The 27,780-nt window shown below is 50.0% G+C and overlaps 1 protein-coding gene across 4 annotated transcripts in view; it reads left to right on the forward strand.

Moving 5' to 3' along the window:
- Nucleotides 1-13,629: 13,629 nt before the first annotated feature.
- Nucleotides 13,630-27,780, forward strand: part of DAG1 (dystroglycan 1) — a 64,482-nt gene continuing 50,331 nt past the window's right edge. The window contains exon 1 of one of the 4 annotated variants that reach the window (XM_033864961.2): nucleotides 13,630-13,784. The gene's annotated coding sequence lies outside the window, so the exon portion shown is untranslated. The other 3 variants (XM_033864959.2, XM_033864960.2, XM_033864962.2) reach the window with 3 other exon arrangements.

Below are 27,780 nucleotides of genomic sequence, written 5' to 3' on the forward strand. Positions count from 1 at the left end.
CAGCGAGCGGGGGCTACTCTTGGTTGCAGTGTGCGGGCTTCTCAGTGCGGTGGCTTCTCTTGCTGTGGAGCACAGGCCCTAGAGTGCACGGGCTCAGTAGTTGTGGCACCTGGGCTTGGTTGCTCCGCGGCCTGTGGGATCTTCCTGGACCAGGGCTTGAACCCACTGTCCCCTGCATTGGCAGGTGGATTCTTAACCACTGAGCCATCAGGGAAGCCCTGCCCTGTCCTTCTTAACTTCTGTTGGGTTTAGACCTTTTGAGAACCTGATGAAAGTCAACCTTCTCCAAGACTACACTTGGACGTTCGCGCACACACACACACACACACACACACACACACAAGTTGCGCGTTTGTAATGTTTGGGGATCCAGAAAGAGTCAGTATGTATAAAATTGTACTAAATGGGGACTTCCCTGGTAGCCCAGTGAGTGAGACTCTTCGCTCCCAGTGCAGTGGGCCACAGTTTGATCCCTGGTGGGGGAACTAGATCCTGCATGCATGCCGCAACTGAGAAGTCTGCATGCAGCAACTAAGAGCCTGCATGCCGCAACGAAGACCTGGCACAGCGAAAATAAATATTTTTAAAAAGTTGTACTAAATGAATGGCACCTTTGTCTAATGGCATAGTGGGTCTACAATAACAATCAAGTTTTTGATCCAGGTGGAGAAAGCTCCTAGCAACGTTGAATGAACAGAGCAGAATATTAATAGTAACAATAATAATAACCACTAACACTTATTTAGCATTTACTATATGCCAGACACTGTCCTCTTTATGCTTGTGTTCTTTCCTTATTCCACTCCCCTTCAAGGTAGAAATCACAATTATTCTAATATTACAGGTAAGAAAATGAGTGGAAAGTTTGAGCAACTTGCCCAAGGCCATATAGCTGATGAGCAGCCATACTGGGGTTCAATTCTGGCAGGACACCATGTTGTATATAGAATCTGGTCTGAACTCCATGATTTTTTAAATTTAATAAATATTAACTGAGCACTTTTTTTCACATGGGCATACAGCAGCGAACAAAAGTCTCTGCTCTCATTTTTTTAAAAAATATTTATTTGGCTGTGCCAGGTCTTCGCTGTGGCACGTGAGATCTAGTTCCCTGACCAGGGTTAGAACCCAGGCCCCCTGCATTGGGAGCACAGAGTCTTAACCACTGGACCACCAGGGAAGTTCCTCTCATAGAGGATTCATTCTAGTGGAGGAGATAAGACAAATAAATCAGTTTACATATGTCTCCTAGTGATACGCACTCTGAACGAAACAGCAAGTAATACATCCAAAATACTCTTGCCAGGATTCAGCCAGGCCCTTTGTTAAAAGCCTCCTGGGGAGTTCCCGATGGTCTAGTGTTAGGATTCGACACTTTCACTGCCATGGCCAGGGTTCAATCCCTGGTCAGGGAACTGAGATCCCACAAGCCATGCAGCGAGGCCAAAAAATAAAAATAAAAAAGCCTCCTGGATCCTAGGGCAGACAACAACAGTTCTTTCTCATCTCCTACCCTGGGTTCAAAGTTGCTGGTTGGGGCTTCCCTGGTGGCGCGGTGGTTGAGAATCTGCCTGCCAGTGCAGGGGACACGGGTTCGAGCCCTGGTCCGGGAAGATCCCACATGCTGCAGAGCAACGAGTAGCCCCCGGCTCGCTGCAACTATAGAAAGCCAGCGCGCAGCAATGAAGACCCAAAGCAGCCAAAAATAAATGAATAAATTAATTAATTAAAAAAAAAAGTTGCTGGTTGGCAGCAGGAGGTGGCAAGAAAGTGACTAACAAGTCCAGGCTCTGCCTAGAGATGACCATACTAGGCAGCTTACCAAAAGCCCTAAATGAGTAGAAGAGGGATTCAGTTTCAAGGTGAACCAGTTGGGAGGGCTGTGCTGGGTAGGCAGTGAAGGTTGGGAGGGCATGAGATTCAGGCAGGACCCAGAAGTATGGGCATGATTTGGACTTGAGCTATGCTTACTTAGCTCAAGCCCTGGTATATAATAGATGCTTAGTAAATGTGGTGAATGACTGATAGAGTTGATAAATGAAAAAAACTAAACAAAAACAAAACACACACCCTTGTATGGATGCGTGTGTTTGTGAATGAGAGCTCAGAACTTCAAAAGCTCCCAGAGGTCCGCAAGTTGGTACCCAGACCCATCTGGATGAGCAGAAGGCAGGGGGGCAGAAGATACTGCTGGAGTGTGCGTAGAACAGCCCAGCCCTGGTGAGTGCAGGTCTAGCTTCTCAGCTGGGTCTGAAGCCACCCTTTCTTTTATACTATCTCCAATAAGATGATTTGAAGTAGCTCCCAGGAGGTGGCAGGGCAGATGGACCCCTTGAGGCTCCCTCAAGGCTCGAGAGGGCTCGAGAGGGCAGTGCAAGTCAAGATGACCAGGAGCTGGCCCAAGGTTCAGCCAGTTGGGGCAGAACCAGACTAGAATTTCTCTGACCTTAAGTGCACTGCAGGGGCTTCTAGCCTGGAATCCCTGCAGGATGTTTAGGGACTCTTTTAAATTATAGGCAAGACTGTGTGTGTAGGGAGTGTTTGTCTGGGAAAGTGTCAATAGCTTTTTCAAATGATGGAGGTAAGGAACGCTGGGGACCCTGCCACAGGGAATGAAATCCATGGTACCCCCTTCCTAGAGTTGATCTCCAGACAGGCTCTATGCTGTCTTCCCAAACATTGGCTGGCAGCCCCACCATCTCCCTTGGGGCCTGCCATGGAGTACTCGGCCACTTCCATTCCAGAACGTGTGTGCCTGATCAGGGGGTGGCAGGAAATAAGACCTTCTCCGGTCCTTGGGGGCTACTGGGTACAGCTGGGAGCTTGGAGCAGCTTCCTGCAGCTGCTGGGGACAGGGAGCCAGGGAATGCTTGCCTGTGTTTCCCTGGCTTTCCTGGGACCTGCTGTCCTGCCGCTGAAGTCACTGGGCCTCACAAGGCCCCACTCTGGGCCTCACTGTTGGTACATTTTATCCCATTATGAAAGGAATCTGGAACAAGTTGGCTCTAGTGTTGGGCAATGCAGGACCAGCAGGAGGCTGCCCGGCTGGCTTATCTTGTCAGTTCCCCTACCTCCTTCCCTGAGCTCCCCATGCTTGGCCCCAACTCCAGACCATTCTGCTCAGTCAGGCAAGTTCCAGCAAAGTCTAGGATGCCTGGTCAGGGCCTGCTCAGGCAGTCACCTCTTCCTTGTTCTTGTCCATCTGTCCAGGCCTGGACAGGCTCTGCTACTGCTGAACCCTTCCTGGGAATTCCCCAAGCCAGCAGGAAACTAAGCTGCGCCCCTCCCATAAGACCCAGCTTCGGTGACCCCTACTCCATATACTTCCTCAGACCAGGCCAGGCTGCCTGACCCTGCTCCATATACCGCCTTGTTTCCTGTGTGCAGCTTTCCCTGAGGAGCTGGAACGCGCGCTTCTCTGTTGTCTTGGTTGTGACTTCTAGTTCTCTGCCTTTGGCCTTCTTGCATGTCTGGGCACAGAGTAGGTGCTCAGTAAAGGGCTTTGTTATTTTACTTATTTATTTTTTTGGCCACGCTGCGTGGCATGTGGGATCTTAGTTCCCCAACCAGGGATGGAACCTGCTCCCCCTGCAGTGGAAGCACAGAGTCTTAACCACTGGACCACCAGGGAAGTCCAAGGGCTTTGCGATTTGATTTGCAAACTTCCCTGTCCTCTACCCACTTCCTTACCCTTTTACAATTAAGGACTGAAGTGGGCTTAGATTAAATGCCAGAACTTCTAGAAGACCCTATAATCAGGCTACCCTGAGAACACCTGTGTTCAACCACTGCCCCCCCCCCCCCCCGCCCCCATTGTCCCGCCTCCGCCTTCCCCACCCCCAACCCAGGTCTTTTTCCTCTTTGAATGGGGCTGGCTGACCTGGAGCCCTCTGCCTTTTCCTCACTGAGGTTGCCCTGAAGCTTCTTCTCTCCCTCACTGGTCCCTGACTACTCATACAACTCAACAGTGTCAAGACCCCCACCAAGGTGAGGCCATGTGAACAAAGGGAGAAGGAGACAGAGACCTGACCTGTTTCTCCCAAGTCTGGAAGCCCCTCTCATGAATTCAAGGCCTCTGTGTCCTGGGCTCTAGAGGTGGATAGGTCCTGGTAGTTGAAGATTTTGGGTTTTTTTTTTCTGGCTGCGTTGGGTCTTCGTTGCTGCGAGCAGGTTTCTCATCGCGGTGGCTTCTCTTATTGCAGAGCACAGGCTCTAGGCACGTGGGCTTCAGTAGTTGCAGCACATGGGCTCAGTAGTTGTGGCGCATGGGCCCTAGAGCACAGGCTCAGTTGTTGTGTTGCACAGGCTTAGTTGCTCTGCGGCATATGGGATCCTCCTGCACCAGGGCTCGAACCCGTGTCCCCTGCATTGGCAGGCTGATTCTTAACCACTGTGCCACCAGGGAAGTCCCGGTAGCTGAAGTTTTGATGCAGCTGTATCCATCTGTTCCTTCACTCAGCAAGCATCAGTGGAGTTCCTTACTCTGGGCCAGGGACAGTGAAGGCTAGGAAGATGAATAAAGATTCGCAGCTTGGCTATTTACTGGCTGTGTGACCTCTGGTGACTTTACCCTTGGGCCTCAGTTTCCTCATTTGTAACATGGGGCCAATAATAACAACCGTTGCAGAGGGTTGTTGGGAGGCAAAGTGAAATTTTGTGTGTCCAGGGTGCAGGACAGAGTTCAGTGACGGCAGCTGTTATTATCAAGGGAAATCTTTGTTCTCCAGGAGCTTGAGGTCTCCTAGAAACAATAGGGAGTCTGAGATGCTGAGATGGCTTTTGGGTGTTGTTCTTGAGTGGAATAGGCGGGACTTGGGTAGGCGGAAGAAGAGGGGCCCACACAGGTGGCATTCTGCAGGGAGTTGGGGGGAGGGGATAAGACTGGTGAGTCTTGAGCAGTCTGGGGCAGGCCCCTATTGCCCAGGATGTTATAGGGTGGGGCTCAAATTTATTCTGCAGGAGGCTGGAAGTCTCTGAAGATATGTTGGTTTCTAAGGTTTGGCCTCCAAAATGCCAATTGGACTCTCTGGGAAGTCTCTCCAGAAGGCTACAGGTCTCCAGCACAGACTTAAGGCTCTAAGAGGCCTCATTTTCAATCAAATGTTTGTTCACTCATTCCAATTTTACTGGGTACCTTCTAAGTGCCAGGCCCTGTCTCAGGTGCTAGAGGTTCCCAGGATGGAGGAAATAGCCAGACATAGATCCTCTAGTCTGTCCTAGGGATAAACTTTAAGTGAGACATAATAATATGGTGGGGTAAACAAGGGTCCACAGCAGAGACACCCTGCCCAGGCCAGAAACTAAGACAGGGGATGAGCAGGAATGAGGTCAGCCAAGTGGCCAAAGAATGCTGTGAGCAGAAGTGTCACACATGGGAAGGCTTGAAAGGCTTGAGGGGAGCTGGCAGATGCCTGGCATGTTTGTAGGAACTTAAAGAGGTTCCCTGTGGCTGGGGTCATGTGCAAAGAGAAACTGGAGTAAAGATGTGATGGTAGGTGTTGAGAGAAGTGGAGGGTGGGGGCCAAGCTGGACAGGTCAGGGTGAATGAGAGGTCCTCACACACCTGCCCCCCTCCCAGCAGCACTGGGAAGTCGTGGGCAGAGCACTGAGCAGGGCGGGATCACAGGTAGATTTCAGTTTGGATGTTAACTTTGGCTGGTGCCTCACAAAGACTGGGTCAGCAGAGGACAGGGCCCCATGGCCCCCACTCCCTGCAGGCCACAGTGGTGTTATGGGAGAAGGTTCTCAGAAGACAAGGCCCCAAAAGACTAGGGGGATGTGCAGGGTAGGGGCTGGCACCTCCCCCTCATACTGACAGGAGGCAAGGGGACCTTGGCTCTGGAGGAGCCTGGGAGCAGCAGCAGCTGTTGCTCCTCATGAGGGTTCAGGCAGTCCACAGCTGTGGTGGGTCTCCAGGATTTGAGGTCAAAGACCTTTGAAAGGCAGGGCTGTGGTGGGCCAGCAGGGCATCGGCCAGGGAAGGGGAAGTCGTGGCAGTTCAGTGGGATGCAGTGTCCTACTCTGATCCAGCTGTCTGGGAACAGCTGCTAGCCCAGAAGAGGGAGGGAACCCAGGCAGCAGCAGGTGAGGAAGCTCCCTGTCTGCTGGGCTGTGGGAACAGAGGTTGAGAGCCAGTGGGGGGTGGGAGGGCATTGGGGGAGAGGCAGCATCTGCTGCCAATGGACCAGCCTGGCTCCAGTGTATTTTTTTTTTTTTTTTTGGCTGTGCCCCGCAGCTTGTGGGATCTTAGTTCCCCCACCAGGGATTGAACTTGCACCCTCAGCAGTGAGAGCACAGGGTCCTAACCACTGGACCGCCAGGGAAATCCCAGGCTCCAGTGCTTTCAGAGGCAACTGGAATTCCTCTGGGAAGGAAAGACTGGGGTGAGGATGGGGGTGGGGAGACTAGGGAGGGAGCCAAGTACTTTTCTCTGTGTTCCAGTGGTTTCCCCCAAAGACCATTCTCCTGGGCTGCACTGCCTCCTCAGGACCCCTCTAGAGCCCTCTCCACCCTAGTGGGGTAGTTGGGTTTTTTTTCCCCTCTCACCGACTCTTCAGCTCTCCTTATCTGCACCTGTGTCCTGGCCCTTCTAGGAAGGAAAGTAGAGCCTTTTGGAAAGCTCTGGCCCATTGGGTCATAGAGGGAAAGGGGTTTGCCCAAGGTCCCAGTCAGTCAGAGGAAGGCACAGGGGCCCCTGCCTATGTGCAGCTAGCCCTTGGGGCCTCAACCCTAGGTACCCACTATAAGAGCAACTAGGCCTGGTACACCCCCAGGAACTGCCTCCTGAGAACTGGGAATTGATGGGACTTACTTAGTCCCAGTGGTTGTAGGTGCAGTAAAGATGCCTGTGGGCTCCCACTTCTCTGTTCACCTCAACACCAGGGCCTCAGCACCATCACCATTGACCCAATTGCTGAGGGTCGCAGGCAACAGGGCGAGTACAAGGAAGTTTCAGGCAGAGGGAGGGCATGGGGTCAGCTGAGGCCAGTCTTCCTTCTTGGGGGCCGCAACATGAGACGAGCAGCTGCTCAGCCCTGCTTTGAGGCCCGGACTATCCCCTTCAGGAGCAGCCTTCCCTCCACCCTGATGTCCCCACCTTTGTATTGTTCCAGCTGCCACATCCCCACATGTGCTTAGGGGCACAGAGATGGGATGGGAATGAAGAGATGAAATGTTTCTTTTTACCTTTGCTGTAAAAATTCTCCAGGGATCATGAATGGGTCTTTGTATGGCTCTTAGGACATGTTAGTGCCTCTGCAAAGAGCCACGACCATGCTTGTAGCCAGTCGTGCCCACACCCAGAGGTCCAGAGCCCTGGCTTCAAGTTGGGGTCTCTCTTACCTCAAGAGCCCAGTACCCAGTCTGTCCTGTTCCAGGCCTTCTTTTTTTTTTTTTAAAAAAAATATTTATTTATTTGGGTGTGCTGTGTCTTAGTTGTGGTGTGCAGGATCTTTTTAGTTGCGTCATGTGGGATCTAGTTCCCTGACCAGGGACCAAACCTGGGCCCCCTGCATTGGGAGTGCAGTCTTAACCATTGGACCACCAGAGAAGTCCCCCGTTCCAGGCCTTCCTGGTCCCTGGGGTCCCTTGTCAAGTTCAGCCGACTGAACCCATCTGATGAATATAGACCCTCTCCTGCCAGGACCTCAGTCCATTCCATTCGGCTAAGTGGCAGCTGCAGGGAGGGAGCTTTGAAGGTTACGGTCCTGATCGGTGAGCAGAAGGGAGATGGATGGGACAGCTGGCTGAGGCCTCATGTGCCTGCCAGGTGACACCCCGCGTGTCCTGAGGGCTTCCTGCAAGCCTGTGTCTGGCAGCAGCCCCAGGGGAGTTGGGTGGGGGGATCGCCCAGAGCCTGTCTTGGGGCAGGACATTCCCACCCCGCAACACACACACTCCTCTGCTCTCTCCCTGCCTTCACCTTGGCCCAGACCAAGTGCTTCCTTTCCTCAGAGGGCTGGTGCTAGACCCTCTCTATTGGGCTCTGCATGGTCTGTCCTAAAGCCCTTACCTACAGTGCATACCAGGAGCTGTCCAAGCCATTCCTCTCCCCACAGGCATGTTCCCTCCCCCCTGGTCCTTCTTCCTCTGGCCCTGAAAGGAGGGGTGCTGGCTCTCTGGCCTCTCTGTATTTCCATGGAAGATGGAGGCAGGGAAAGTGAGAAATTTTCTCTCTAAATGCTTGTTCTGACTTGACTTCCATGGTGCCTGCTGTCCCTCCCCCTGGGGATCCCCATCTGTGCCCCTTCCCCTGCCTGCTCTCCCACCCCTTTCCCCGCCTCCAAGGGGAAGGAGGAGCTCCAGGGCTGAGGCCAAGCTGCTGCCCCCTCATTCCTCACCCCACTGCATTCCTTCCAGGAGGCCTGAGGGCCCTGTCCCACTCCCCTCCTCCTCCCCCTCCTCCTCCCTTCCTCCTCCCCTCCTCCTCCCCCTCCTCCTCCCCCTCCTCCTCCCCTCCTCCTCCCCTCCTCCTCCCCCTCCTCCTCCCCTCCTCCTTCTCCTCCCCTCCTCCTCCTCCTCCCCTCCTCCTCCCCTCCTCCCCGACTCCTCCTCCCCCTCCTCCTCCTCCTTCTCCTCCTCGCTCCCACCCTTCAGCTTCCCTGCCCCTTGCTTCTGGGATCCTATACTTCTGGCAGACCCAAGCCTGATTAAATCCAGCTCCAGTGCCTGCCCTCCCACCAGTTACTATTTCTCCCTTGTTTAGTGTTCCATTCACTGCTCAGGCCATGGTGACCTCCCGGTTTCCTCAGACCCGTCTGGCCACTTTCTCCTCTGACTTCACTGTTGTCTGTTCCCTAGAAAACCCCAGGACTTCCTGGTTTACCTCCTGCAGGCTCTGCCTTCAAAGAGAGGACTTCCCTGATACCACACAGCAGATCCTGGCCCCTCCTGGCCCTCTCATCCCCTGATTATTACATTTTTATTTACTTTTTTATTTACTGTATAGCTTGTTACACTAGAATTTGGGCTCCACAAGAGCAGCTTGTTCCTTTTATCCCTTGCTGTGTTTCCAGCATACGGTAGACTCAGTAAATATCTCTGGATTAATAATACACTGACATGTTTCACACTGGTCCTGATTCAGTCATATAAAGTGATATTCTGTCACTCTCAGTGAGCAGGCAAATCCGAAGCCCACATATGACGTCACTTGATGATGAGGGATAGGCTCAGAGAAGGCAAGTAGCTTATTTCAGGTCACACAGTGAACTTAGCTCTGGGTCGCAGCAGGGGCTTATTCCTCATATGGACAAACCTGGAGGTTTGGCTGATCTGCTAACATTCACTCTTTATCCTTTATTAGCTCCCCTCAAGATGCCTGGATGGATCCCTCTTACTCCTCCCCCAAATGCTGGGGATTTCCCAGACTGCAGGTGAGGCTCCTAGGGACACTGCCTGTATCTGTCAGCACTCAGCCTAGAGCAAAGGCTGTCTGTCCACTCAGGTTCAACACTTTCCAGTGTTCTGATGGCATACCCATTAGCCATGAGAGCAGAGTCAGAACCAGTGGTTGTCAGGTAACCTGTTAATGTCTCTTGACTAAGGGGCCGCTGAGAGGAGCCGAGGCTGATGAGATGCACACTCCCAGATCTCAGGCCAGCTCTGAGAGGAAGAGGTCTTTCTGCCATGGAGGAGCCCTGGCCAAGCTCTGGGCCAGACATGGACATATGACTGATCGCGGAGAAGGGACCCTTAATCTGGCTGAACAAGAAGAGTGTCGGTCTGAGGGCCTGGGTTCAATCCTGGTCAGGGAGCTAAAAATCCCGTAAGCTGCGTGGCCGGCCAAAAAATAAATAAATAAATAAACTAAACTAAACTAAAAAAAAAAAGACTGTGGGTGGCTTCTGCCAAGACTCTGCGTTTAGAGACTAGCTGGTCAGTGACTAAAAAAGTTAACAAAGAGGCCCCTCAGCTTTGCTTGCCTCCACTGGCTCCTCGGCCAGACCAGACCTAATCTGGTGTTTAGTCCAGTGCTCAAGGCCACAGGCCCAGTGATTTGAGTATAATCACCCAAAGTTGGCCTTGGGGGACTGTCTTATCCCAGAGCCAAAAGGGAGTGGAATGTGACTGAGGGAGAGGGCAGTGGACATGTATCCACCAAGGGGAGAGGCGACTTTTATTCATTCGACCAACCCTCACCCTTGCTGTGGAGTTCCTGTCCCCACAGGACTGTATGTTCCTGGAGGTCCAGGTGCAGGAGCAGCTGCCTGGATGACTAGAAAGGAAGGCCCTATGCTAGACATGTATGAAGGGGTCTGGTGGAAGTGCTGCAGTTGAGGTCCCTGCAAGGGAAGGAGCTGATTTCTGGGAAGACTGGTGTTGACCCGCAAACATGCCTACTAGCAGTTTCTCCCGGATGAACATATCAGCCCTTTCTTTCTGCCAGAGCTGCTGGACAATCTGCCTTCTGTTAAATCCAGACAAAAGGGACCCCTCAGTCAAGGCCAGCCCACTGCCTCAGGCAGACCTGCAGGCCTAGCATTTGGACCAGGAGCCTCCACCCTCAGCCAGCACTGACCCCTGCCCCTCTCCACTGGGCCCTGGGGAGGATCAGTAGCAGGAGCCTCCCTCCCCCTTGAAGTCTGAGGCTGGGCACTGGCCCTTGGGCCTTGGTTCCTTGGGAATATGCCAGAATGAAAAAGGCCTGGAAGCCTAGGACCAGAAGAAAGTTTGGTCCATGTAGGTGTCTGCTGGATTTCACCTGAGCTAGAACCAAGGCCCTACCTTAAACCACATCAGCGCCAAGTAAGCACTGGGACATTTGCTTTGGGCCTTGTACAAGGCTTAGACCCTTGGGGATAACTGCCAACCAAGAAGGGAGGCAGGCTGCATCCCCTGATTCCTTCTTTTCCAAACAGAAATTGAGCCTCTATTATGTGCATGCTGTTAGGTGATCGTTGCAATGTGGGATCAAGCAGGTGCACATATCTGGCCTCAAGGGCTCATACTCTAGTGGGGAAGACAAACCGCAATCTGATAATCTTCCTGAAGCCTCTGGCTGGGGGTCTAATTGGAGGGTGGAGGAAGCACTGGAGGCTATATGGCCAGGAGAGTTGAGGGTTGACTTTCATGCCTAAATAGCCTCATTCTTGGCCTCTTGATCAGTTTTCCCTGAGCCCATACCACATGGGCCCTTTGGGCAGCTGTTCTTGGGTGTGCCCTGGGCCTCACTCTTGGCTGTGCTCTCCAACTGGCAGTGAACACCAAGCCTGATCTAGGATGGACTAGGCACTGCTGGGGTTCCAGAATAGCTCCCAAGGGTGAGTCACTGAGGACCTTGTGCTGAGCTCTAGGGTGAAATGTGGGAGCCCCGGGAGAGGAAAGGTTTCAATTCTCAAGACTATAGGGAGTAATGGCCTTGACTTTACAGCCCCCACCCAACCTAGGGGCCCATGAAGACTGTCCACCTCTCTCTATGGGCTCCATGGCGGCTGGTTAGGCCCCAAGAGGCTGGCCAGCCAGGCCTCTTGCCTTCTAGGGCCTGAAGGAACAGGGGGTTGGGGGAACCCCAACTCCAGACAAAAAAGAAGAAGCTAGCAATGAGAGCCAGAGCTCACATCTGTTCTGGCCTTGTGGGGAGAGCTGCCAAGGCTGGAGGGCTGGGGAAGGGGGAGAACATTGGGGCCAGCCTGGGACCAGAGCATCTCCAAGTGAGTTCCAAACCTGGAGAGGCAGGGACTGGAAGGATTTGGCTGTAAGGGCTTCAGGCAAACTCTGGTTGTTGCTCCCCTCCTCCTAGGACTAGGAAGGGCCTATCCCACCTTTTGGCACCAGCTGGTTGAGGTAGAGACCTTCCCATGGCCAGAGCTCTGGGGGAGCTTGGGTATGGGGTGATGGGACCCTGGAGGCCAGAGTGAGTGGCCTCACTGAAGTGCCAAAAATGAAGAAGGGGAGTTACTCTAGTATCCATGGATGGTCATTGAGGACTAAAGAGCAGCTAGCAGTTTCTGTGTAGACGGTAGGAGGGATGAGGCCTGTACTCACTGCTGTCTTTGTTTTGGGAAAACATATATATATATATATATATATATATATATATATATATATATATAAAATTATACAGTCAGACACTAAAATACCCAGCAGAACCTAGGGCTGCAAAGCAGTGTCTGGTGTGCGTTTGTGGTGGCAGGGAAACTCTGCAAGCTGAAGGAGTGAATGGAAAGAATGTATTTTGTTTAGAAACCCAAATAATTTTCTACATTTTTAGCCTTTTTTTTTTGTTTTAACATCTTTATTGGAGTATAATTGCTTTACAATAGTGTGTTAGTTTCTGCTTTATAACAAAGTGAATCATCTATACATATACATATATCCCCATATCTCCTCCCTCTTGCGTCTCCCTCCCACCCTCCCTATCCCACCCCTCTAGGTGGTCACAAAGCACCGAGCTGATCTCCCTGTGCTGCATTTTTAGCCTATTTGAAGCAGGAGAATTTTAGAACTGGATTTGAAAGGCCATAAATTTTTTAGTTTTAACATCCAAGGGATAATTTGGGGCTTTTTTCCTGGTTTTTACTTCTTTTTCTGGTCTGTGTGAATGAAGTTTGGAGCCTAAGCATTTAAGTATAACGCATCACAAACAAGTATGTGTGTTTGGGAGATGAGGCATTCCTTTTTGCTCTCTTTGAAATTTGCTTCTTCTAGTCCTTCCTAAGGAGGGGGAGAAAGCAGGGGAGACCCAGGGCTGTCCAGATTCCAGGAGGAACCCCTGGCAGGCAGCAGCCCGTTCTGTGTTCAGAATGTACTCGTTGACAAGAGTGCGGGCCTGGAATTCCAGCCTGGCCACAGGCCCAGGAGGGAATGGACACATCCTGCATAGGGTTTGGGGAACAGAGCCCACCACGAGTCCCATGCCCATACCTGTCCAGTAACTGTCGGGGGTCTTTGAGATAGTGGGCGTAGGTAAGCCCTGGGGAGTGAGAGCATTTTTAGGACCCTCCCCTTGTAGGGAGACAGACCTCAGCTGTAACTCCCTGCCCTTTACTCCCCCAACTCCCTGAAAGAATGCGGGCCTCCAGTGAGTGACCAGCGCCAGCAGGTCAGAGCTATTTCTGGCGGCTGAGGAGGCACCGGATTCCGGGTGTTCAGGGCAGGAGGAGGGGACGAGGGTCAGGCCTGAGGCGCTTCCCGGACACCCCCGCCTGCTCGGGGCTAAGCCCCCGGAGAGGGGCAGGCTTCCTGCCCTTCCAGCCCTCGGCCCTCGCCTCAGTTTCCTCATCAGTATAAGAGTCGGGCAACGGGGCCATGGTTCTTCGCAATTTGGAGGACGCTTCCTGATTGTTTTCTTGTCTTAAAATTACCTGATTTGCGTTCGACAGAAATCAGGAGGGCGGAAGGCAGTCTATGGGTGGCCAGTTGTGGCCGGGCCAGTTATCGGGCCTGACCACCCGGGTAGGTTGGATGCCTCTCAGGGGCCCACATGCCTGAGGTTGGGCGGGGCGCCCCTCCCCCACTCCCCGTCCTGAGCTCTCCGGGTAACCCGGACGGGCCGGGGCGTGTCGCGGGTACGGACCTGGCCCGCCGCGGGCGGGATTTCCAGGATGGGGCGTGTCTTTTCAGACGGGGGCGCGGCGGGCCAATAAGCAGAGGGGCGAGGGGGGCGGGGCCTGTGCGCGGGTGCGGCGCGCTGCGGGGCGGCCGACGCAGGCAGAAGCGGGCGTCGCGGGGACTGCCGGTCGGCGCCGCGCGGAGCTGGCAGCGGGATTGGCTGCGGCACTCGCGTGTCAGGGGGTTGCTAGGCTTCGGTCGCGCGCCCCGCCCTCGCGCTCCCTCACCGCCCGGTACGTGCTCGCGCCGAGGCTGCGGTGCGGCGCTAGAGGTCCTCGGGCTCGGCGGCGACGGCGGCGGCAGGAGATTCGCGCCGAGTCCCCGGGGAGCGGGGCGGCGTCTCGCGGGCGGGAAGAGCGAGCACCTGCCGCGGCCCGCCCGTCGGCGCTCGGTGAGTGCGCCGCGCGTCCACTGCCGCCGAGCCTGGCAGCCCAGGCCCCCATTTCCGTCGCTGGCCCAGCCTTCCGAGGAACACCTGCTGCTGCTCTCGCTCTTTGGCCCGGGGCGGGGACACGGTCGCGGACGTCCTTGCGGGTGAGGGGGCGACGCGGCCCGGGTAGAACGGCCCCTTGCTCTCGGCTCCTCGGGCGAAGGCTGGGGGCGTCCGGCCCCGGGCTGCGCGTCGCGGCGGTGGGCCAGGCCTCAGCCCGGGCCGCGCTCCAGGGAACGCGCGGCGGTCGCGGGCGTGTGCGGCCTGCGGACTGTCTCCCGGGCTTCCTCAGAGGGTCGCGCGGCCCAATTTGGCCAGAGCTCGAGGATGGGGCATTGAGCCCCTCAGGAGGCGCCGCAGCCGCTATATCCTGAGCCGCTCAGAGCCTTGGGGTCACCCCTTCACACACATACACACTTGGGCTTCTTTGGTGTTTGGAAAACCATATTCACCCGCGGGTATATCTGGAAAATGTCTCCAGAGAAAATGCTCTTTCGGTTTAGAATCCTTCTGCCGTAAATTCCGAGTTAATTTCATACGAAGTCAACTACTAATTTAAAATGCATATTTTAATTCTGTGACTTGAGAAGCTCTTAGATTTGTAAAGTTACTTCAGAATTAGTTTTAATGGTGATCATGAAGTTTTGCCTTGGTGAGAGCTACAGCCTGGGACAGCACGGTTATAGCCTAGAGTTCTAACTTAAGAGTCCGGCCTGCTGTTTCCCTAAATAAGCGAGTAGACGTGATTCCTGGCATGGAAGCTAAACTCTGCAGGGAGGGTGGTGTTTATAGGACCTAAGTCCAGATAAAGAGTTGGATGTGCTACCAGGTGTTTTGGAGTTTGGTGTAGATCGGATGTTGTAACTTTATCAGGTGGTTCTATGCTCAGCGTTCAGAGACATAATTTTGGGATGTCCTTTTTTAGAAAAAGAATTGAACATTGGAGGCATAGTTTGAATATGGAGAAGTTGAATTGAACTTTGTTTGCCTTGGAGCCAAGTAATAAGAGCTCCTGGCCTACATGCTTAAAGGAGGCTGAGGAGGCATTTCTTGGAGGAGTGAGATTTGAGGAGGGAGTTGGATGCATGGTATGAGCCTGTTTAAGGTCTGTGGGTTACTGTAAGAAAGGAGTAAGCATTACTATATAGGCAACAAACATCTGGTTGGAACATGAAGGCTTGTGTTGTTACGTGCCTCTGTTGAAAGAGGCAGAGAGCCAGTCTTTACTGCTCTGAAAAATTGATTTAGCAAAATACATTTCATTTATTTAACAAATATTTGGCTTCACTGCTTACCAAATTCTGTGGTAGGTCCAGGGGACCCAAGAGACTGGTTCTGCCCTTAAGGAACTCAGGTTCGTGGACAGTGGGGGATGGGGAACCTATGATTGATAATGTCTGCCCACTAAGTGTGCTCAGATGGTGCTTGGGAGCCTGAGGAGAAAGGGAATTCCTGAGCTGAGGCTTGCAGGGCCAGCAGAAATTAGCTGGGGGACAGCAAGTTCTGGACACAGGGAACCACATGTATATGAGTGCCTAAAGTAGCACGTGTGAGTCCTCCAGCATGACAGGTGGGAGCCCCAGGCCTTTCTTGTTGTGCTTAGTAGTTCAGACTTCATACTCAAGGTGCAGGAGTCTGGGAATGCTTTTCCTCAGTTGAGTGGTATAGTCCAGACCCATGTTTAGAAAGATCTTGTTGGTGGCCACATAGGTCGTGGCAGGGAGGGGATGGGAAAAGGACCTCTGGCTCTGAGGTTGGCCCTTAGAGGAGAGAGGAGGGAGAAGGAGCCAGCTCAAAAGACTGGCTGAAAAGTTTGAGCAAAGGGAATACCAGGCTGTGATGGGGGAGGAGACTGCATTCAGGAATGTGTGGGCCAGAATATTTAGCATGACCAAAGCTTTAAACCACGTCTTCTGCAGGTTTGCTAGTGCCTCTTAAACATTGAATATGGTGGGATTTGGAGGGACCCTGGGGCCACTTAAACTGGGATTATTTAGAAAAGGAGAAGCATGGCATTTGTTTGTTAAAAACCTTTAACAACCTTATTTCTCACTTGAACTGGGGGCATTGCATTTCCTCTTGGGCAGGGCTGGTATATTAACCCCTGAGAGTAGATATGTGTTCATCCTTGTTGAGGCAGATGGGAGCATGTTCAGTCCTTTACCTCACAGTTGTTCCACCCTTCCCTGTGCTCTGGGCCAGTGACACGATGGATCTACATCAGCCACAGTCGAGGGCCTTCTGTGTTTCTGCTCTACATGCACCATTGCTAATGCTTATGAGAATCCTTTATAGTGGCTTAGCAAACTGAGTCATAGATGAAGGAATGTTCCCAAGGTCACACAACTGTCATGTGGCAGAATTAGGATTTGAACCCAGGCTGAACATTTGGCTGTACCCATCTGTGTTTCTGTTATATCAGACTAATAATGGTGGCCTCAGTTGGGTCCTTCTCTGGCAAAGACCAAGCCCAGGTGTCTGGTGGTGGGCAGAATGCCAGGACGATATGGGAAGGTGATCAGTGATCCCATGTGGAACTCCAGGAACATGTTGTGAGGGACCATTTTTCAGAAACCTAGGGTTTGTCAGAGCCTTCTTGAGGCCTGTGCTGGTTGCTCTGGGTACCATGCTGAAGTAAGCCAAGGAACTTGGGTCCTAGGCTGGAGAGGGCAGACTTTAGGGAAGAACTGCATTGGGCTAGACCTTCAAAAACGGTTAGTGGTTTGATTGGTGAAGGAGTGGTGGCAACAAGGTCACAATTTTGTGGAAGAAGAAATGAGCAGAGGAAAGGGGTGGGAGGGAGAAGACTGGGCACTTTTTTTTTTGTATGTTCTGGAAGGTTGGGTTGCAGTCAGAATGCCACGTGGAGGAGTTTGGTGTTATGTAAGAATAGGAAACCTTGAAGATCTCGGAGCACAGCTGTGATGGGATCAGCTCTGTGTTTTAAGAAGTGAGCCCTCACTGTGAATGTTGAGGCTGGGCTGGACCAGAGGCAGGTTGGTTACTGCTGTGGTCCAGTGGGGGAGACACTGGATCTGAACAAGAACAGTGGTCAGCAGAGGAGTGGAGAGAGATAAAGAAGGTTCAAGATGAGCCAGTTCAGCAGATGTTAGGGACCTGAATGGTTCTGGTACCAGCAGGGGTCTACCACTGAGTGGAAGAGGCAGGAGGTTGACAGTGAAAAGATGAGGATGTAAGACTGCATCAGCCAAGCACTGGTGAGGTCTTGAGAAACTCCAAATAAAGAGGGGCCCCTAGAGAATTCCCCAGTGGTCCAGTGGTTAAGACTGCACTTTCATTGTGGAGGGCTGGGTTTAATCCCTGGTCGGGGAACTAAGATCCCACAAGTTGAGTGGTGTGGCCAAAAAAAAAAAAAAAAAAAGAGGGGCCCCCTAGACTGCAGGAATGGGAATGGGGGAAGGCTTGAGTCTTTGTGGCAGGCAGGTAAGATGGCAAGGAAGAAGTGAACTTATGAAAGAGAAAGCATGATTTGTTGACCCACTTGGTAGGTAGAGGAATAGTTTGACTTAAAGTGTCTATAGTTTTGGATACTCAGAATCATGGTGGGTGTAATGTAGCTTTATTTTTTAATATTTATTTATTTATTTGGCTGCGTTGAGTCTTAGTTGCGGCATGGGGGATCTTTGTTGCGGCATGTGGGATCTTTTCGTTGCGGTGCACGGGCTCTTCATTTCAGTGCTTGGGCTTCTCTCTAGTTGTGGCACATGGGCTCTAGAGCGTGGGCTTAGTTGTCCGCCCTGGAATCGAACCTGCATCCCTTGCATTGGTAGGCGGATTCTTAACCACTGGGCCACCAGGGAAGTCCCCCGTAATGTAGCTTTAGACTGGATTCAGTTAAAGAATGGCCACTGGCTCACAGATTTGACCTGTGCAAGGCAAACTGAAGGTGGCCCGTGATGGTGTGAAGTTAGAGCCCCTATACCTGTGCTTGCTTTTTTAAGTTGGGTTTTTTGGGGGATTTTTTGGTCATAGCCTTCTTGATAAGAGGCACATAACTAGCCTAGTGGAATTGCAAGTGTTGACAGATACATTTTGTGGATGGGCAAGAATAAGAGTGAAGTCTCATGAGTTTTTTTCCTAGCCAGTATAGGAAGTCAGCAATGAGAAGTTTGATTCAATATTCCAGGTTCTGGGGTACATTGTTTAGATTTGAGCCACTACAGAGTATGACTGCTTGGAGGCTGGAGTCTTCCAGAGTATCAAAGGAGAAAGAAATGGTGGTGTGAACGTCGAAGGGGACTCAGATGGGGTGTAGAGTATTGAACCTTAAGGGAACTCAAAATGAGAATACAGGTAGTATGGTCTTCAGTGTGTCCTGTATATTGGTCAAGGATTTCTCCCTCCTTTTCTGGAATAAGTGTTCTCCCTCCTCCATGTTAGAGTGTTTCTGTGCCTTTGCCAGTATTATTGCGCTGTTGCTTCTTTTTTTTTTTTAAGTTTTTTTTTTTTTTGATAAATTTATTTTATTTTTGGCTGCGTTGGGTCTTCGTTGCTGCACATGGGCTTTCTCTAGTTGTGGCGAGCAGGGGTTACTCTTCATTGCGGTGCGCACGCTTCTCGTTGCGGTGGCTTCTCTTGTTGCGGACTAGACCTAAAGGCTTCAGTAGTTGTAGCACGTGGGCTCAGTAGTTGTGGCTTGCGGGCTCAGTAGTTGTGGCTCATGGGCTGTAGAGCATAGGCTCAGTAGTTGTGGCACACGGGCTTAGTTGCTCCGTGGCATGTGGGAATCTTCCTGAATGAGGGCTTGAACCCGTGTCCCCTGCATTGGCGGGCGGATTCTTAACCACTGTGCCACCAGGGAAGCCCCTGTGCTGTTGCTTCTTAAGCCCCCATCTTTCTCTGCTTTTCCTGTGTTGACACTTCAGTTCTGCAGTAAGGTGATGGTGGTTTTGAATATACAACTGATTGATCTGGTCATTTCCCAGTAGGTCTTTGTGTGCGCATGCCTCTGGGTATTGATTTAAAGCAGTCTTCCTGTGAGTTGCATAACCTGCTTTGCCTTTTGACAGTCCCTCTTCACTCTGATCATTAGTCAGTAATACTGCTCAGATAGCAATTTCTATAAATAGGATTTTAGAGTAGTTTACAAAATTACACCAGCTAGAGTGCTTAATTTAGCCTTAATGAATAGGATTTCCTATTTTCCTGTTTCTTAGGTTTGATAGCTAAGCATTTTCTTAGCCTTGCTCTGGGTCCAGGGTGGAAGGATGGATGGGATGCTGTGGTACAATATCATGAACAGAGCGTGTCTAAATTGGTGAAACTGTTGTGTGTTCTCTGTTGGAGTGAAGTAAATCAGAATGAAACTTTTGCAGTATGTTGACTTAATTTATATTTTAAAAATAGGATTCTAGTGGGAATAATCAACTGAATATAAAAAATCAGTTTTTAAAAAAAATTTTGGGGCTTCCCTGGTGGTGCAGTGGTTGAGAGTCCTCCTGCCGATGGAGGGGACACGGGTTCGTGCCGCAGTCCGGGAAGATCCCACATGCCACGGAGAGGCTGGGCCCGTGAGCCATGGCTGCTGAGCCTGCGCATCCGTAGCCTGTGCTCCACAACGGGAGAGGCCACAACAGTGAGAGGCCCGCGTACCGCAAAAAAAAAAAAAAAAAAAAGAAATTTTGGCGGTGCCAGGTCTTAGTTGCAGCATGCGGACTTCTTACTTACGGCATGCGGGCTTCCTAGTTGCGGAATGTGGACTCTTGGTTGCGGCACGCATGCGGGATCTAGTTCCCTGACCAGGGATTGCACCCGGGCCCCCTGCATTGGGAGCACAGAGTCTTACCCACTGGACCACCAGAGAAGTCCCTAAAAAAATCACTTTTATGACAATGCCTTTATCCTATACATCATGGGGTGCATTTACTAGTGTTGAGGTTTTGCTTCTCAGTTATACCTTCTTGAGCTAATTGATTTTGAAAATACCACTGTCTAAATTTTAGACATTGGAATTAATTTTATATTTTTGAAGCTGTTTATAATTTTTGGTCCTGAATTGACTCTACAGAATACATTTCATTTTCATTATTACCCTTTGACAATAAAGGGTGACTGATTGGTGGTGTGGGCGGGAGACTGAGTGGCATTCCCCACTTCCTTTGGAGGTGGTCATTGTGGTGTATGTAATTCTATTTCGGTTGTGGGCTTTCACCAATATTGGTTCCTTCTTTTCCTGTAGGGCCTCTGTTCTCCAGGAAGATAAGGCTTTTTTTTTTTTTTTTTGGCTGTGCTGCACAGCATGCAGGATCTTAGGTTCCCCAACCAGGGATCAAACCTGTGTCCCCTGCAGTGGAAGCACAGAGTCTAAACCACTGGACCGCCAGGGAAGTCCCCCCAAGATAAGGCTTTTATAGCACTAGAAGGTGAGGTAAGGTACTCGAAAAGGAAGATTTCTGTGAAAGAAAGATGGTGGATAATCACATACTTGGCAAAATGATCACGGAATTTTAAGACACTATAGTGGGGGAAAAGCTGTATTAAATAATACATATATTTAAAATAAGAAATGTGGAAGAAAAAAGTAGAAAGGAAGGGAAAAATCCCTTGTCCCCCAACTGTATTCTTTCTTTAAATAGGAAATGCTAACACATGGTTCAAACTCAAAAAGTTCAAAAGGATTGGACAGGGGAAAGAAATCTTTCTTCCACCCACCCCCTAAGTCCCTGCTTCCCCTCCCTAGGAGCAGCCGATATCCCCTGATTCCTGGGTGTCCTCCAGAGATGGCCCTTGGGCAACGCTTTTACTGAGTTTAGGTTAGAGTATAAATTTAATTTTTAATCTTGTTTTTGCCCTCCCAGCATTATAGCATGATCATTGTTCTATAAATATAACTTTTTTTTTTTTTTTGGTGGTGGTACGCGGGCCTCTCACTGCTTTGGCCTCTCCCGTTGCGGAGCACAGGCTCCGGACGCGCAGGCTCAGCGGCCATGGCTCACAGGCCTAGACGCTCCACGGCACGTGGGATCTTCCCGGACCGGGGCACGAACCCTTGTCGCCTGCATCGGCAGGCAGACTCTCAACCACTGTGCCACAAGGGAAGCCCGATATAACATTTTTGATGGTTAACCTGTCCCCAGTTCTTACATGGTTGTTAATCTTACTTTGGTTATAATAGATAATGTTGCAGTTAACATCTTTGTGCATAAAGTTCTTTTAGAATCTTTTTATTACTGCAATATTAAATATAAAACTTTTGAAAAAAGTGCAGTGTGACTTACAGTTTTGGAGGAGCACATCTATAACATCAAGTAAGGCAGGTTTTTATTGATTTTCATTTTTAAGCACTGTGTACATTTTCCCCAGTTCCTTTTCTATGACTTGCATGGGTATGCAATTTTTATAGTCACGTAGAGGCCTAGACTCGATTCTCTGCCATTGGGGGTATGTGTAGCCACAGATTCATTCTTCCTGAGGCAGTCACAGCCCTTGGACACCCTAAGTATAGGGGAGTGTGCCAGTTGAGGGGAGCTTAAGGATGAGTGAAACATTTGGAAGGATGTGTCATACTCAGGGAAAGAGAGGCCGGTGCCCAGCTTGGTCTGTTTTGGCATTTGCTCTTCATTTCTATGAATGTTAAGTTTTTATGTATGCAGTATGGGAATCGACAAACAAGAAGCACTGCTTACAAAGTTCTTTCTAATATGTATTGAAACAGATTCGTGGAATTGGTAGATGCTTGTTTTGGCAAATGTTATGGTTGTCTCTGTTTTACCTCTCACTGTACTGGGAACATTTACTCTAGGAATTCCAGGGGTTGATACGGGATTACTTAAGAAGATTCCCAAGGCTGTCTATGACAGAAGTGAACCAGCTCTGCCTTGGTTTTCATAAATGCCTCTTTTAATTAGCTTAGTTGTTCTCCAGGGCTGGGTTGATTCTCTAACCAGTTTTTGCCAAGAAAAATGATAAAGTTAATAATGGAATTGCAAATACTGGTTCCTTTTTATTTGGCTGTTAATCAGCACCCGGTATACCATCCATTTTCTGGGCCCTTATTATACTATGAAATGCTTTTATAAAACATGCATCTCTCGTCACTGTAAATGTCTTGTGTATACTCCTGCTTGGGCTGGTAGATTGTCTTTGCATCGGATCTGCCCTGACCTCAGGGAACCTTGCTTACTGGATTTTTTTGGCTTTGACGTGCGGCATGTGGGATCTTAGTTCCCTGACCAGGGATCGAACCCCTGCCCCCTGCATTGCAAGCATGGTGTCTTAACCACTGGACTGCCAGAGAAGTCTCTTGCTTACTGGATTTTTGAATTGTGGAGACCAGCCTGATGAGTAGCCCTTGAACAGGGGTGGATTCTGAGTCTTGTGGAAAACGAGGAAGTGTAGTGAACTTTGCTTTATCTGTTATGTTAAGCATACCTGAATAAGCGTCTTATATTTTTAGACTTTTGAGCAATATTGTGAAGATTGAATTGCCTGAGGAGAGAAATTTGGTAAGAGGAGACTAGAAGAGAAGCTCTTTAATAAAGATCTAAAAATAGAATTCACTAAAGTCACAAATAGATAACAGTAGGATTCCTGTCTCCTTTCCTTCTCTGGATTGTGCTACCAGCTGTTGCTTCTGCTTACCTGGAAGAGATCACAATATTTTGTCAGAAGGGTCAATAGTATAGACTTAAAAAAAAAATATATATATATATATTTTTTGTTGTTTATTTGGCTGCATTGGGTCTTCATTGTGGCATGTGGGGGTCTTTTGTTATGGTGAGCGGGCTTCTCTCTAGTTGTGGCACTCGGGCACCAGAGTGCACAGGCTTAGTTGTCCCACAGCACGTGGGATCTTAGTTCCCCGACCAGGGTTCGAACCGGGTCCCCTACATTAGAAAGCGGATTCTTTTTTCTTTTTTTCTTTTTTTTTGCGGTACGCGGGTCTCTCACTGTTGTGGCCTCTCCTGTTGCGGAGCACAGGCTCCGGATGCGCAGGCTCAGCGGCCATGGCTCACGGGCCCAGCCGCTCCGCGGCATGTGGGATCCTCCCGGACCGGGGCACGAACCCACGTCCCCTGCATCGGCAGGCAGACTCTCAACCACTGCGCCACCAGGGAAGCCCAGAAGGCGGATTCTTAACCACCGGACCACCAGGGAAGTCCCAATAGTATAGACTTAACATACTGTGTTTGCCAGTCTGAACATGTGCTTTTTCCAGTTTTAAAAGTAGTTTAAAAAGTGACTGGATTCCTTGGCACTGGGAAGAAATCTTTAGTAGGAAAAGTTGATTGTTCTGCTTGTAGTACCAGCCCTGGGCTGACGGGGGCTGTGGGGTCCCTTGTCCCCTCAACGCCCTGAGTGGTGGTGGTTTTTTTTTTTTCCTTCTGGTTGGGCACTGCTGCCCAGAGAGAGGACTCCTGTGTAGGTCATCTAATCCGCATGACTTAATCAGTTGGCACCTCAGGACTCCCTTCTGCTTTTTTAGGAGGGGCCCTTTTTGATTTGTGCAGCTGGATAGAAAAATGGCTGCTCAGGCTTTCTTCTTATGCAGGCCTCTGATACCCTGGGCTGCCTGTGCCCTTTCCCTCCATGTGAGGGGGTGAAGGAATGTCCTGGCCTCCCCTCTGCCCTCCTGCCATGAGCTTCCAGGGAGAATGGGGCCCATTGTGGGCTGTGCACAGCCCTCCGCTTAAGTGTCAGGCCTGCCATGGCCTCTCTGTTGGTCTGCTCTGGTTACAGGGTGCTGAGGGGCCAGAAGCCCAGCAAGCAGTCATTTCCTCACATGCTGCCCTGCTGTTCAGGAGTGTTCTGAGGGATGGTGCTTGTGCTTTCTTTGCTCCTGGGGCTGCCCTCTAAGTTTGTCAGTCTTGGTAAACATTCTTGTGGACCCCTTTGCAGGCCTGAGCTCACTCTTGCTGCAGATTTCAGGCCATATTTGGAGAGGCAGGCCTGCTGCTCCCAAGGGTGACTGAGTGCCAGGTCACAGGAGGCTGGGCAGTTCCTCCAGGCCACTGGGGAGGCCCAGTATTCTGAATCCACTGGGAGGCATAGGATTAATCTATTTGTGAATGAAATTGGACTTCAAACTCTTGTTTTTCAAATTTATTTTGGCCTTCAATTATATCTCAGTAAAGCCAAGGAAAAACTTATTTTGGCCTTAATCAACTGTAGAACTTGTTGAAGATGTGAAATGCCAGAATATGGCGTAGGGGAAGCCAGAGAGACTCAACTTTTTAAAAAACAGGTTTGTTCCGGATATGGGAGCTCACTCCTGATATCAGACTGCCTTACCCATCAGACAGTTCTTCTCCTGACCCCAGGCAAGTGTGTCCCTGGAAAAAAAATGTATGAGATATTTTTGGTTTTGATGAGTGAACAGATAGAGGTCACTGGCTGTTTGTCTTTCGGGGGTGTTGACTTCAGATAAGGAGCCAGAGTTGTGATCAGCTGTTGTTTAGCAGGTTCCATGAAGGGTAGGTGAGTGAGTTGGTGGTGGTGGTAGCGGGGATGGAGGAGGCCTAGTCAGGCCTTTCTGGAATTGGCGAAGGGCTTTTCTACTTGAGGTCTATATTGATTGCATGGAAGGCTGCTGAGAAATTTGCTCCTCTAAAACTCAGGTAGGTTGACTTCGGAATGGTCCTGGAAATTGTTCCTGATCATAGTAAAAAAAAATTCCATTCTTTCCATGATGCTTCAATATGTACAATTTCTTTGTCTTCTGTGGAAGTGTCTTGTGAAAGGAGCAGCTGGCACTGGCACTGCCCTGGATGTTTGCCTTCCTCCTACCTTTTTTCTTTCTTTTATTACAGGAAAAAAAAATTCTAGCCTATTTTAACCTGCTATCTGATCAGAGTGATACGTTTCCTTCTCTGTTTTAAGATGGGAGTGGCACTTGTTTTTATCAAATAAAGGAATAAAACATATTTGCCATGCTGAGATCACACTGCAAATGCCAGCACTTGTTATAAAATGGTATTGAGTTTTCTAAAGGAGAACTGTTCTTTCAGATAGTGCCTGGTCATGCTATGGTCTTTTGGGTCATGACTTCCCAAGAGGTGAGGTCTACCCACTGAACCCTTGCTTTTTGGCAAGACAGGCAAGATTTTTGGTACAAGTGTGACGAGGTTGGACAATGAAAACACTGACTACCCGCAGCAGTAGAAACTCGAGCCTGAGGAAGGAACCTACCAGAGGTACTGAGTCCCTTGGAACCCTCCCATCCTGATGTGGCCTTAAGTAAGGCCCTTGACCTCTCTGCCTCAGCAAAATTGGGATAGAATATCCTCCCCATGGGCTGCTGAGGAGGAAATAAAAGCTTCCTAGTAATATGCCCTACACCTCTCCATAATTGCTACTATTATTACATTTATCCTTTTTCTAGTGTAAACTGAGAGTCCGATATTTAATAAAGGCTGGACATATTTCTTAGGTTAAGTGATTGGTTCAGGGGTGTTTTTTTATTGTGGTTTATAATTGTATACATAATAGATCATATTTTATATGTACCAAGTAGAATCTTATTAAAAAAAAAGCCTTAGACGTGAGCCCATTGATACCTCTCAGAAAGCAGCTCTAGCTTGACTGCTTGCTCACCTGTGGAGCTTTTTTTTTAAATAAAATTTATTTATTTTTGGCTGCATTGGGTCTTCGTTGCTGCATGGTTTTTCTCTAGTTGCAGCGAGCAGGGGCTACTCTTCGCTGTGGTGCGCGGGCTCCTTCTCATTTTGGTGACTTCTCTTGTTGCGGAGCACTGGCTCTAGGCGTGCACGCAGGCTCAGTAGTTGTGGTGCATGGGCTCAGTTGCTCTGTGGCATGTGGGATCTTCCCGGACCAGGGCTCGAACTCCTGTCCCCTGCATTGACAGGCAGATTCTTAACCACTGCGCCACCAGGGAAGCTGCCCACCTGTGGAGCTTTGAGTGCTGTGGTGTCTTATTGGGGTGCATCGTCCTGGAGGCACTGGCCCCATCGAGACGAATAAAGGACAAAAATAGTTGGAGGACCAAGGATTCTGTTAACTTTACAGTACTGTTTATATTTTTAAGGAGTTTCTTTGGAAATTCTTTGTGTGCCCAGGTTTGTTTTCTTGAACCTCACTAGTGCAGTAGAAGGAGCATGGCAAGGTTGCTGCATGAGTTGAGTGCCTGGAAGTGCTTTGTTTCCTTTTTTAGTATAATGTTTATTTCTGTTTGAGTTATCAACAGCAGTGCATGTCTGGTGTGAAAAGCCCTTGGTTTTCAAAGAGCTATACCTCTACTTATTTTTTCCCCATGTGACCATATGACTTCTTGCCTAGGTAGTTTATAATAGGTAACTTTGACTTTTCAGTCAACAGATGCATTTTAAGAGACTTGGAGCAAGTGAGTGCTCCTGGTTGAACGTTGAGCAGCAGCAGATTCTGTACCTGGAGCATGTAATTCAGCTGAGCTGTAGTGTTGGAACTCTTTAGAACAGAAATTTTAAGACTTTTTTGTTTGTTGTATAGGAGGATGAGCTCAGTCTGGAATGTCAGAACCTTACTCTGTAAAGTCAGCATCCTCCCTGGAAACCTGAAGTATTTTGGGTTTCCTTGACTCCTTGAGGGACAAATTGAGCATAGAGCTCCGGGGTGGGAGGAAGATGAGGGTACAGGCACCGGTGCCCAACTTCTGAGCAGAGGATGATTATCCTAAAGACAAAAATGGGGTTTCAGCCTCCAGATGATGAAGACGCCGGGTTTTATGAATCTGTGTTCAGGGGGAGCTGCCTGTGGGTTCCCACTGGAGAAGGCTCCAGGTGATTTCCAGATAGTGAAGGCATTTGGTCTCTGATCTTTGTTTTAGAGGCAGGTGAGGGTAAAGCTATTGGCTGTTACCAGATAAGAAAATGACATGATACCACCAGCGGGGAGCTGAAAATCTCTAAATGCTCACTCTAAATCATCTGATAGGATAGAGGGGAAGCAGAGCCCACAGGCCTTCTCCCAGCCTGGGAGTAGTCCTGGGGCAGTGCAGGGCAGTGCAGAGGAGCCCACTGTGCCAGAGCTGATTCTCAGTACAAGAGAAGAAACCCTGCTGTGAAAGTAAGTCCATTTCTACTGCAGTCACTGCAGACTCCTTGTCATTGTGGGGGGATTATTGACCTTGGCAGTTTTATTTCAAATTTGGATCTGGGGTGGAGAAAGCAGGATGCCCAGTGGTATACATAGTGATGTCCATGTTCCTTAGCTAGTCTGCTCTTGTAGGTTGTCTGAAGCACGGAAATATTACACCCATCAGAGATTATGGGTGGCTGGATTAAGATTGTTTGTATTTTGTATATATATTTTAAGTAGTGTATTTTGTGTCAGGTTCTTTACATGCATTAGCTTACCTAATGAATATATGTTTATAATTGGAAAAAGTTAAAGAAAAAAGGAATTTGATCTAGGAAGTGTTTAAGATGAAATATTGGCTGTTAAGCAGCCTTGCAAGACAGGCTAGCCCATGAACTATGGAGGGGACTGTCTTTTGGCACCCAGCAGGCCCTGTTGTCGCTGGGTTTCAGTTATTTGTTCATTCATTCAGCAGGTGGTTTTTCTTTTTTTTTTTTTTTTTTCGGTACGTGGGCCTCTCCCGTTGCGGAGCACAGGCTCCGGACACACAGGCTCAGCGGCCATGGCTCACAGGCCCAGCCACTCCGTGGCATGTGGGATCTTCCCGGATCGGGGCACGAACCCGTGTGCCCTGCATCGGCAGGCGGACTCTCAACCACTGTGCCACCAGGGAAGCCCTGGCAGGTGGTTTTTGAGTCACTGTCATGTCCTGGGCACCGTGCTAGGCCCTGGGAATGGATCTGGCAATGGATGAGAGAGGTATGGGC

This window comes from Tursiops truncatus, chromosome 10 (genome assembly GCF_011762595.2).
Source record: "Tursiops truncatus isolate mTurTru1 chromosome 10, mTurTru1.mat.Y, whole genome shotgun sequence".
Classification (NCBI taxonomy): Eukaryota; Metazoa; Chordata; class Mammalia; order Artiodactyla; family Delphinidae; genus Tursiops; species Tursiops truncatus.